The 13,313-nt window shown below is 39.7% G+C and overlaps 1 protein-coding gene and 1 long non-coding RNA gene across 2 annotated transcripts in view; both read right to left on the bottom strand.

Annotated features, from left to right (window-relative positions):
* GPR158 (G protein-coupled receptor 158) overlaps window positions 1–13,313 on the bottom strand; it is a 179,766-nt gene that overhangs the window by 117,124 nt on the left and 49,329 nt on the right. The gene's annotated exons all lie outside the window — the stretch shown is intronic.
* LOC149917540 (uncharacterized) lies at window positions 7,982–11,788 on the bottom strand. Its single transcript, XR_016467529.1, has 3 exons — window positions 11,091–11,788; window positions 10,846–10,981; window positions 7,982–8,751 (listed from the first exon to the last, which is right to left on the bottom strand). It is a non-coding gene; the product is annotated as an uncharacterized LOC149917540 (long non-coding RNA).

Raw genomic sequence — 13,313 nt, 5'->3', positions numbered from 1 at the left:
GTGAAAAAAGAGTTATGTCTTCTTGTACTAATCTCTTAATAAGAAAAAAAAAAAGTAAATACTACTGTTAATTCAGAATAATAAATGAATCACATAAGGTTAACATTAAAAAAATCCGATGCTTAATCACCAAAGAAACGTGTTTGTACCTACGCTAAAAATAGCAGATGTAACAATGAAAGTGGATATTTGTTCAGATCACCATCAGCCATAGCTAATACATTTCTTTGCTTGAACACAAAGTTTATCATGCTTTACAGGAGAAGTTATCAGATCTGCTGATGATACTTATAATGCTCTCAAAAATGTTTGTTTGTTTGTTTTATGAAATTCTGTAACATCTTTATGCTGCAGTGTGCTATAGCAGTCATTTTACAATATATCACATCATCACAGAATCACATCTTAATGTTTATATCTATATATTTTGATTTAGTATCTCTAGGTTACAAACTGTCAATTTTAAAATTGTTTTTCCAGAAAGTAACTATTGACTTGCTCTGTTAGTGCTTTAATGGATCACTTCCAGTTGCTGTTCATGTTAAGATTCAGATTAAAAGATGGCTTGGGAATGAGAATTGTAGCTGTAAGAGTGCAGTAAAAAACTACACCAAGCAAAATCCATCAAAATATAGATACAGTGCAATACAGCAATGAAATCTGGGGGAGAGAAAGTGAGAAGGGGACTATAGCCAGGAGTGAGCCCACAGAAGGAACACGCTGGGGCTGCAGCCCAGGTTGGTCCCCTGGTCTTTCTCACGAAATTGGTATGTTCCCTCAAAATAACCCAGGTCACTAAAATTAATATTTGTATGAAAACCTCTTTCCATTAGAAAACTGTATATAAGCTCTACTTATTTTAGTTTCTCTCATCAAATTAACAAGAGGGGGTGGATTTTAGTATATTCCAAGGACCCCATCCAATACCTTTCTTCCTCGTAATCTCTCAACCTTGTAATCTCCAAATCTGCCAGACAAAGCCATTTCTCCTCACAAACAATTGTTCTGCTGAACCTTTAACATCAGCTGAAGAAACACATCTGAAAGGCAAACCAGCTTTTAGTGGCTCAATGTCAAAAGCAGCTGAAAATACACAGTGGTTCATCAAAAAGGACAATTCTTCAGGAAATGATTAGTGGTTATTTTCAGAATCACAATAACACGCTCTGAGCTGCACAGAACAAAAGATGTCTGTGGTCACTGTCACGTGAAGCTGATTGTAACAGATACTTGAAAGATAAAACGAGAAGGATCCAATTCTATTCTCATTTGCCTACTTCTTAAATAAACACAGTCCCCCAGTGAAACCAGTGCTTCCAGTCATCTCCTTGATATTACTGGTATATGGTGCTAGAATCAAATCCACTTTGCTTCAGTCTGCTTCTATGCTTTAATTTATACTCATCTTCTCAAATATAAATTAATTTTCTGAGACTACTGAAAAGTTATGAAACCTAAAAAGCAGAGATCCATGTAGTCTCAAGGGCCACCTATGATATAGAATAAGTAGGGTATTTACACTACTCTGTATTTACACTACTCTGATACGGCCTTTGCTCTTATCGTCAATTAGCAAATAACGCTTAACCACGATTCCCCAGGTCCACATCTAATTCCAGCTTTATCAATTTCCTACATGTTTAATCCTCAATTTCTCTATTTTTCTTCGTTCACAGTTTCAGCAAACCTCTCTCATTGCATTTTAGAGTAAACTTGCCTCAAGATGCCAACCAGTTGCCAAGTGTTACCACAGAAATCGGTGGATTTCAGTGTCAGAGGGTGAAAAAATCCCTGAGCTATTCTTTAAGTCAGTAAGTGGTCTGTGGGGTCTTCAAGGGAAGACAGGAGTTGTACAGCGGTGTGGACTTGAATTACTTTTGCTAAAAACACTGATCATATTTGGTGCACACAGCCTGAATTTCACTGGTAGGACTCACAAAGACAGGATCTTTTCAAGAAAACTGAAGAAGTTTGCAATATGTATTTGTAGCATTATTAACCAATTTGTACCAGTATTAATCAACATAGCTACTATGCTGGGGAGGGAAAAAAAAAACAACCCTATCTCAAAAAAGCAATTTCATGGCAGAACTTCTGACAGCCCATAGTTCTTTTTGTTAAAAAAAAAAACTTTTGGTAAATAAGTCTGCCAACTTTTACACAGCAGGAACGCACATCTATGCTATGAGAATGCCACTATCTCAACAATCATCCAAATCTCCTTATACACTAGATCCTATCCCATTATTATGTAAGCCTTGGGTACTTTTAATCCCTTACCTTTCCCACTAACTGCTTGGTGGATTGTAGATATCTCTCTGAGAGCACAGCCTGGGTTTGCCCTTTCCATCTCCTGCTTGCAGACTGCAGCATCACTCACTGTGCTTCCAGCTCCAAGCTTCTTCCTCAACCTACCCATACCGATGAGAGTCCTGGAGCAATCCCTGCTGGGATTCCCTGGGAGGTTTCTGTCTGAGCGACTTGAAAAGGGCCAGTTAAAGCTCTCTCTTCTCTGCCCTGTTTCACATATTCCTTTGTTCCAGTTTTCTTCCTGGTCTAAGATATATTTCTAAATTTATAGCAGAACTGGAGGAAAGTCACTAAATGTTTCCAGACTATCATCCTGACACTCGTGTTCATTATGTACATGTTGGTAACTTGATCTGTCAGCAGCTCCTTAGCAAGTAAAATATTAGGACATTATCCCTATTACAGCGTAGGCAGATTTCAATCAGGATGTTTATTATGAAATTCTGTCCTTCAAAATAACTTTGTAGGAATTCTATTAAATCTATTTTACAAACAAATTACCTCTTTCACAGAGGTAAGAGGCACTTCCACGTTAAGACATTACCATCAGATTTATTTTCTCATCATTTTCTCTCATAAAAGTATGCATCACAGCTGCTTAAGTCCTACATCTAAAACTGAAACAACTTCTTCGCCTATGAGGTTCTCCTGGTCTTTATAGCAATCTCTGAATGCATCCCACTGATATTCCTTATAGTTGTGCTGAAATAAGGAACTATCAAAATGAGCAAGCCCATCAAAATAGAGCCCTCAAATGAAGTGCACATAAAAGCTGTTATCCTGTCATCTGCGGTGACCTCAAGCATTCCTCAGCTTTTTGAAGGATCTTTTATACAAATAATTAAGCCCTCAAAGCCAACACATTTACAAATCATTTAGACACAATCAACCTGTCACTTACATATGGCTCAACAAACATGTCAGTGGGGAAACCCTACAATGTAATTAATGTTACGCTGAATGACAACTAAAGAAAAAACATTACAAGCATTTTCATTCAAACCCAAAAGGAATTATCTAGTAAGTCAACATTTACTTCACCAGGAAGATTGATTTTCTCCATTATTATTCTTAACTGTACACACATATCTTTCAATTTAATTTTACTGAGGATTTTAATAGTGTTTTGGTAGTAAGGCTTTCTATTTTGCAGAACAGGCAAAAGTTTAAGCATCAAGAACATCCAAGATTAAACCATGTTATCTAATTTCACAGCTACAAGATTTGGTGGTCAGAGAGAAGAAAAAAGAAAGAAAACTTACTGTAATTTTTATGAACCTTCAATGTAGGTCGAATTTAAAACAGAAACAGTAAGTGCCAGTTCCACTCCATTCATCATGTTTTCTTAAATACACTGTTCAGCCTTTTGAAGGAATCATGGCCTCTAAAGGCCTTATTTTGCCATCAGCACTGACAAAATTCATACAGTGAAAAAATTTGCAGTCACGTTCTCCAGTTATTGTATATTTTCTCTGCACTGACCACAAAAACATAGCCAGATACCTGCATTTAAAGCACACACCAGTGTGCTGCAAGCAGACCAGCAGACTGGGGCTCCTGGACACAGTAAAGTCTCACCAGCACATCTGAACCCTGCACAAAGTGCTATTAGCGTCTGATTAAATATTAATGGAATGTAGTTGTACAGCATCTAACTGGGGAAAGGCCATTAGCAAATCACAATTTTTCTGCCAAAAATACCTAGCACAGCACAATGCTGCTTTCTGCCCTATTTAATATGGATTGTAAACAGGTTAGTAAGCAGCCTGAAAGCCTTAGCTCGTCCCAGTGGCAGGGCCTAGTGTCCTCTCTGCTTTTAAAACCCAGTTACCCAGCCTGGGAGACATGAGCACTATCCATTTAAAGAGAAGTGAGACACAAGCATTCAGTTTTAACCAGCAGGTCCATTTGAGGACCTTCCTAGTCTCACAGTGCCTCATGCATTCTCTTGGCAGGCCATGGCTTCTGAGGCTTCACGCTGTGTCTCAGAACCTGCCTCTCTGCTCTGAGAGAAACGTTGCTATCCCCGCTGACTAGATTCTCACTGGAGTTCCATCTGTACTTTAAGCACCCATACACCACAGAACATTTATTTGGTCATTTTTGCAAACAACACCCTTCTCATGTCCCCAGAGCAAAGTTGTCCTAATGCCCTTAGCAGATGCACAGCCTTTTCTCGTTATGCCATGTGTTGGATACAGTGCCAACATCTGAACTCTACCACCTGAAGAGTACATGTCTGGGGCCTCAGAGGTAAAACGGAGATCACTTGGATTTTGCTAGCTTACAGAGATCATACAAGGTTGAAGGAAATCTCTAGCACTTTCATGGATGGAGCTGAGCAAGTCCTTTGTAACTACTGTTTGCAAAATAAGAACTGTTCAGGTGGTATTTCAACTACTTAAGCACCTGAATCCTCTCTGGTGAAAGACCCTAGTAAGGAGAGGGAGAGTTTAAATTCCAGATCAGAAAGTTTAAATTTCATATTTTGCAACAACTGCAGAACGTCTCACACTTGACACAAAAACACAGGAGTCCCTACACCTGAGCATCACAGCTTCTCTTCCCTCCCTTGTATAGAAGAACACGAACCTCTGATGAACCTTCCCACAAAAAAAGGATAGCCCTGGGCTTGCACCCTGCATCTCCAGAGGACGCTCCAGCACTAAACGCTGTGCCAGGAGAGCTCTCTGCCAGTCTCTGACAGAACAGTGTAACAGCACGCCATCAGAGATGCTGATCTCTAAGCATCTCTTTTAACTCAGCTACCCAGACATGCCTTGGAAAAAGCTGCACCCTCAGCTCCTCAGGCTCCTGATCCATCCACATTTCCATGACTCACAGTGATAATTCACTTAAACGATTCATTATTTGACAATAATGGGGTCACTGTCACAGACAGTCAGGTGTAAAATTTACTTCTTGTCTTTTCACACTCAAACTCTCAACTTTTTTTCCACAAATCTCTCCTGCTAAAAGTGCCCTCTATGTTTTCACATTTCATTAGGGTGCTTACATGTTTTAAATTACTCATAGGAGCAGTGGATGCCAAACAAAAGATCCTTGCCCAAGGAATGTGCAGCTCAAAGAGGCAAGGGTGAGGTGCTCCCCCGTGCACACAGATGGCTGACACAGCTGTCTGTATATGAGAAGCCTATGTAATCAAAAAGGATACCAACCCAGGAATAGCTTTACACCAGCTGAAGAACCTGGGAATGAAGAAGCTCCAGCTCTCTACAACCCTGTACAACTTCCACCAGTTTCTCCAGACACTTCCCTCTCTAATGATTTGTATTACTCTGCTTCCAGTACTTTCATGCTAACAGAAAGCTGGTAGCCTCTGAGGTGATTAGAAATGAGGCATGCAAATTGGTAGAGCACCATTACATCGACAGCTCCCCAGGGCTCTGTGAGAAGTGTTTCTCCCACCTGGTACCTGGGAGAAGCAGCACTGCAAACAGTACCGCGTGCCAAAGTACGAAATTAGTCAGTGAAATTATGTTCCCAAATTCTACCACTTCATCCATGCTTTGTCTGCAGTTTCATTGCATGTGAAATTTCTCCATGTGGTCCAACTTCTTTGATTTCTTCATCGAATTTTTGAGTAATTGAACAAGCAGTGTCAGAAATTTTTGCTTTAGCTGATGCTTCCATAATAAATAAGTCATGCTTAATGCTGAGAGAGAAGGAAGAGAACAGATTTCCTCTTCCTAAGCTTTGTCAGTGTAGGATTAGCCTATTAGGAAATGAAAGCCAAGGAGCATTACACTGCAGAGACTGGATTCAGGCACTCTTTAGCAGCAGCCATCCTGTGAGAGTATAAGCTTTATGCACAGATATACTTGATCCTAGCTTACACTTGTAATTATTTGTCATTGCTCATCTCCATAAAAATGAAAGGATTTACATTTTTAAATAACTATTTTAGAATAATAGGCAAGATTTTGATGAGTTTTCAAAAGTATCTTCCAAAATGTATCTTAAAAGGCAATTTAAAATGTTCAGGCTGTACTGTCTCAATTGTTAGCGCAGAGAACCAAACAAACCAATATTAATCCCCTTTATTTTACTAATGCATTTATACATTCTGCATATTTCTATATTTAGCTACACAGCTTTTAAATTGATAAATGAAGAGCTGCAAGCACTATTGTAACGTTACATTTCGGACTCCCATGCCATCTCTCAGGGGTCACAAGGAAGATTACAATACATATTTTCTTCTGTACTACTGAACTCTTCTTCTATGTTTTTTCAACTTTCTTCTGGAGCATTTGAGAACAAAATTGATAAAAAAAGCCCTACAATTAATTCTCACTGCAGTGACTGCAACAAATTTGAGTATGATAGATCTAAAATGGGCTAGTGCTTCAATGTTCTGGCTTTCCACAGTCAGTAGTAATAAATCCTAACTCATTCTTTGAAATCAGAACCAGGCTGCTGATGCAGACAGCTTCAGTTTCACCTGGGAGGTAATGAGGTGAAGTCATTGCACAGGAGAGGAGAAAAACCCAGCGAGCTGACACTGCACTATTTAACTCAATGGCTCCCTAGAGAGAAGCATTGACAGCAGGGGTGCAGCTGAAAAGTGAAACCCTGCTTTGTGTAACACTCCATTTGTGCCCTATCAGAATGGCAAATAGCTAAAAGGCCACAGAGGAATACAACCACATCAAAGCAACCTGCACAGGTATACTCTTGGTGGTCAGCAGACAAGAATTCAGCAGGTTTGTGGGTTGGCACAAGGGCTTGTCCCTTGAATTTCATTGGAAATCAGTCTTCTCAATACTGTCTGCCCGGACTGTGTGGTGTTTTATAATACTGGTAAATCAAAGTCCTTGCTTTTAAATCCTAGACTACTTAAAGAGTGGCTGGTAACAGCATTTAACATTTTTAAGTCTCTCCTTGCTACTCTGGAGTGCCTTTTTCACTATCTAAATATAAATTTAAAAAATCTGTAGACAGTGCAATGAAGGAAGTCTGAGTATTTGGGGGTTATTTTTACAGATATATCCTGTATTTCATTAAATGATTTTGTATGGTTGGGAACACTTAGAACATCTAACCTTGTGTGATTTCTCAGATGTAAAACAGATGAAGTCATTCCACAGTCTTTCACCCCATGGAAAGCTTTCTCTTGTCTCTGTTCCTCTCTTTTCACAAAATGTGCTGAAATATATTTATGACCTCTATCCCACTGTCATAGTGTCCAATTAGCTCAAAAGTTTCTGCATGAGAGATGACCTGACAGTCACGCAACACAGTCATGAATACTTCTTCTCCATAGGAAACCAGACTAAAATTATAATAGAAATATATCCAACAGTAACTGCATTTCCCTCATTCTAGTTTTTGTGCTTGTTACCAACAATCTGCAAGACTGTCACTCCTAAACCTTCATTGCTGGTCTTGAGAACACTTCCAGCAGACACACTGCATCACAGCACTGAGCCAAGTAGAACAGACGTGCTGGGATATTAGCATGCTAATGGCCACAGCAAACCTTCAACAGCAGAAGGAAGAAAGTGGGCTCCTCCTGACTGCCAGTGTCTTTTGAGAGGAGGGAGAATTGCCCATCTGGCTTGATGCAAGGAAGTCACCAGCACAGAAGCAATTGATCCATCATCTGCCACGTCTGTAAGCTTGATAGCAAGCTGCACAGCCTGAATCTGCATCACTCCAGTTAGTGAATCACTGGAAAATTCCTCCCAGCTGGGGGTTGCTGGACTGCATTGAGACAGACATCGTTAATCAGACTGTCCCCAGTCTTAATCACACTATGGATACTAATAAGAGGATGGAATACAGAGAACTACTTACAAAAAAATGCACTTCTTAATCTAGTTTAAATTCTAAGTGCGTTAGGTTTAAAAGCAAGCACATAGCAAGGAACCTATACTGTTTCCCCACATATCAGGAACATGTCCTCGCCGTCTTCTCTTGGCTGTCTCATAAGCATTGGAACAATAGCTGGAGGAGCGTTCTTCACGATATGGGAGAAAGTCTAGGATGCAAGCAACACTTATTTTTTTACTCTTAGTACATCTCAAGAGTTTATTAGATTTATTATTAGATGTGTTCTCTAAAAAGGAGCTTCAGTGTCAAAACAGAAATAGCAAGAAAATGCAGGAATTGAAGCGTCAATTGACTAAGCACATATGCTTAGACCTCTGTTTGAATTTAAGATTTGCTTTTTGTGCTCTGGGAAATTCTAATAACACTCTAATACAATTTTTAATTAACAGATATGTATTTACACTTTCAGCTAAATTAAGGAAGAGTTTTTTGTCTGGGAATTACATGATTTTTCATTTCATTTCTCAGTGGATGTGAACTGAATGCATGCAGCACTGATTTTCTTTCCAAGTGACCATATCTAGAAGGCTTTCAGTCTTACATTCCTTCTTCATTTACAGTTGTTCACTTCAAAAACTCACTTATCTAGAAAATAATGAAGTGTTTGTATTAGAATCATTGTATTGCTTTCATATACAAGAAAGCATGCTTTCTTTAGCTATTAAGCTGTCATTCCTTATATGCATAAAAATTGTTTTAAACCACGGACTGTGCATTTCGGTATCTTTTCATCATAGTTTTCACTTAATACTCCGGAATGATTAAGAGTTTTGATGAATCTTCTCTCATCCAAATTACTTAGTACAGTTTTTGTTTTGTTTTGTTTTTTACTTTTAAAGGCTGATTTTGTCCAATATATAATCAGCTAAACAGTAAAAATCACCCACAGAAATAATGGTGAAAACAATGAAAATTGAATTTAGAAATGAGAATACATAGAAGCTAAACATTCATAACACAAATAAGTGTATTATCTGTTCTATGCACCATAACGAAACCAAGGTTCAGCTCCTGCAATTCAAACAGTTTGTGGCAGCAATAACAAGGATATCACTCCTTGAAAATTCTCAGAGCCTGCTCTTCTGCAACCAAAGCTCACTTACAGACAGAATGGACCAAATTCTACCAACAGCATGATTAGGCTGTCAAGAATGGCATTAGGTATATAAACAATTTTTTGTATTTGTTGGCAAGGACCTTGGATAAAAGGAGGTCAGTGTTTCAAACTCCAGTAGCAGTAATAAATAATAAAAAGGTCTTTTGTTAAGTTTCCCTGGTACAAAGTGTCAGCACAGTGAAGCCAGGTGACTGCTTCCCTGTGACTAACTGATCCCACAGTGTGAAAACCTGACTTTCTCTCCAGAGAACAGGCAAATAACCATGATTCATATTAATTCTGGGAAATGGCCACAGAGAGATTCATGTCTGTCCACTGCTATAGACTCAAACAGAATGGAGTAGAATTAGGAACTGCACTTAGAATATTATTAGGAGAAGACTACAGAAGAACAAGTTATCAGTGGTCTCTACACTTCCACTTCTTGAGTAAGCAAGATCTGGTCATATTTTGAATCTTCGCTCACGCTTCACTTGGAGAAGACGTGAGTCTGCCCAAATACAATATATTCTTACTAGGCCAAATTTCAAAAACAAACAACAACAACAACACAGCGTAAAGACTAAACAAATTGCTTACTCCAAGTTCAGATCAGCTCTGCTGCAGTTTCAGACTAATGGGAAGGAACAATAATATGGAGTTTGGTTTCATCCCAGGCTGCTGGGGCCTGCCTGCCTGCTCCCAACCACATACTCACAGTATTACACATATACTCGCCTGTAAATCAATGCAACTGATTGTTCCATTTCACAAATCACATCCAGCTTCATGCTGGCACCATTTCTAGCAAAACCAGCTGATCTTCTTTTCATTTATGCATGAACTCAGCACAAGACTTCCCAGGATGACTGATCCAACATTTGAAAGCTAGCAGTCCTGAGTCAGAGCCCGCTTGATGCCACAAGACAACAAGATCCTTCAACACCCATGTGAGTCTCTCCCCCTGACCCCTTGTCTCCAGCACATTTGACCCTCTGAAGCTTCATGAATTCCCCTTCTCTCAAAAAAATTATTTTTTTATTTATTCCCTTCATTTTAGCTCCTCTATCCAGGGCAACATGTATATGTCAAGCACTGAATGAGAATTCAAATTTAAGTATGTAGAAACTGCATTCAAAAAACATAGGCCTGAACTCTTCCATCCCCCAGCACCTTATCAACATATTCCTCCAGATCTTCCAGTTTTCCCCAGCCTTGTCTAAGTGGGGGTCATTTCCACATCTAACATTCAACCGTAACCATTCGTTGTCATATCTTGTAGAAGTTTCCATTCACTGCTCCTCTACATTAGACTTGTAACACAACTTTCTCCAAAACTGACAAGCAGAAGAAATGGAGATGACCTAAAGAGAAGAGTTGTGGGGCTGGGGCTGCACAGGAAGTATGACAGCAGAAACTGAGACTGTTAGCTTAGCTATGCTGTGCTAAAGACTCTCAGAGAAAGATTTCAAAGCTGTTGTAACATTCATCAGGGATGAGGGCAAACTGTCCCAGCCAGTTTTTCTATGCATATTACCTGCAAAGATCATGACTATCTCCACTAAGCTTTCACAAACACTTACAGGGATGAATCTCTGGAACAAAAGATGTTTCAAACTACCCCTGCTCAGAGCATGAGGTAACACAGGGCTGAAGATCAGCAGCAAATCCACCACCCACATCAGCATGCCTTCCTCGAGAGCTCATGTTCTCACACAACTGCAACATATTTTATAAACAAGTTTATCAAAACAATGAAATTTCCATGTCTCTGTCACAAATGGTATTGAAAAACAAAGCAATCTGGATTTTTTTTTTCCTCATTTACTCTTTTCTTCTCCTCAGGGGCTGTCATATCTGCAGTCGCACCACTGCTTTCACAGAAACGTCAGCATTTCCTTTTTCTGCTATCACTACCTAGTTACAGATTGCTGTCAGAAGAAAAAAATTGTAAATAAGATGAATGGCCCTGCCTAATAACTTTGCTTCACACTCCCTACACTAAGTCTTTGACTGTGAGGTTTTCACAAGCTCAAGCACAAATTTCGATCTTTCACCAAAGCAGTATAATCATTCCTCAGAATAAGAAAAATGTCATGTCTGTTGGAAAAAAACGCTGCTTTTCTTTAAAAGTCCCTAGTTTTTCTACCTCCACCCCCCACCCCTGAAATTCATATATGTGAGACTTCTATAGCATTGCTTTATCTGACACCAGAACCAAGGAGAGGCGCTCAGGTAGGCTCAGCAAACACCAATACAAAGAGGAGACCCATGGGATGTTGCCAATCACTGTAGGCTGTACAGCTGTTACCCAGCCAGGGTCCTGAATGGGACATGGGGCCTCAGGCAGGACACAGGCTGCTTCCCAACAGCCCGCTGCCTGGATAACCCTTGTTTCACTTGCTGCAGCAGTGAGCAGTGCACTGAAAATGAGGTAGAGCTTTACAGGGCACACAAGAGGATTTTGTGATTCAGATAACTGTGTTATCTGTTTCCATCCCTGCCCAGACTGCAAAGGGATGTGCAGTCAATCCAGTAGATGTGACCTCACAAAGCCCTTTCTCCAAATCAACATGAGCTCACCCTGCCTGTGAGACAATCCGAGATCATGTACTGTCGTAGCACAAAGCCCAAATTAATACACCCAGCATAGCAAAGCTGGCACTCCCACTGCACATAGGTACCTGAAGTCGATGCAGTGTAGTATTTTCTGAAGAAGAGAAGCAAGAATGCATGTTTTTCTACAGTTCCAGAGGCCAGAACAAGCTTCACTGAACACCCACCCAGAACCTAAACATCCTGCATGCTCCATCTATGTCCTGTGTGGAGGTCACCTCTGTCCCTGCCTGCTGCCTTTGCTGATGGACAATAACCATTGCAGTACTTTCTGTGTGTCTGTATTGCAATAAAAATACCCCCCATATCTCTGCATGGCCTAGCAAACACAAGGTGTGTTGCACACTTACGTTTTACTAGCATGTCTACTGTCTGCCTTATTTTTAAACAGGCAACAACTGCATTTCATTTTAGCAACCATTTCCATTTGTTCTCATTCCAGGGAAAACCTATTTCCACAGAGGTTGATAGAAATAAACAGAATAAAGGATGCTATTTCTTAGGAATCCTGTGAAATTCACAGCATTCAGAGTTAACAAAAATAGGAACCAGCCAATGAACATTTCATATAATTTAGCCCAAGAAATCAGAAATGAGTGTTGGGGGCTTTGTATGCTCTGAATGACTCCAACAACCTTAGAATAAAGCTCTGTATAAAGTTTGATGATCAAATGACACAGATCGAGGTGACGAGAAGCAAGTGTCCTCAATCACCCTGAGCTGTCATTTTTCTTCCCACTCATGTGATCTGTGACCCCTGGCTGCAGTGATCATACACTTCAGCTTCTCTTTTATCCAAAGACATCCTTAGAAGGTCACAATAGGTGAAGTGCTATTGCTTAGATATAGCCTTCTTCTCCTTTTGTGTGGCGATTCTCTGAAATACTCATAAAATATGCATGTCTCAAGCTTCTTTGTGGCACTGACTATTGTGCCAGTTAAATGAAGGAAAGCAGTGCAAGAGCAACTTTAAAGGCAAACTGTCAACTGGTAGGAGGCCTTTAGAACTGACTCAAGTTCATCATGACTCTGGAGGGTGGGATATTAACCAACTCCAATAACCACAGAAATACATGCTGCAACAATTACTTTAAACTTCAAATCAGAATAATTTGAATTCCTTCAAATTATCTGTCATAGCTATCAAGTTCCTTTCCAGACAAGAGTGTGCTATAGAATAAAGAAGCTGAGCAGTTCTGCCCTACTCAACTCTGTAACATCAAAATTATGTATTTTTGTTAAATTACTCTAAAAGTTCCTCTATTTCTGTAAAAACATCACCAATCAAAGGTCTTTGTCCATGTCACCGTGGCTGTCTTCTTAAAGACGAGCTCTAACGCAGTATAACACCACAGGGTTCAAGCACATGTTTAATTATGGAAACTTCCTAGTTTCAGTGACAAAAAGCTCTCAGAGAAGGCAACGCAAGCATTCA

Source organism: Phasianus colchicus, chromosome 6, assembly GCF_987193195.1.
Source record: "Phasianus colchicus chromosome 6, bPhaCol1.hap1.1, whole genome shotgun sequence".
NCBI classification, from domain to species: Eukaryota; Metazoa; Chordata; class Aves; order Galliformes; family Phasianidae; genus Phasianus; species Phasianus colchicus.
Note: the sequence above shows the minus strand (reverse complement) of the source record. Positions and strands in the feature narration are given on the sequence as shown.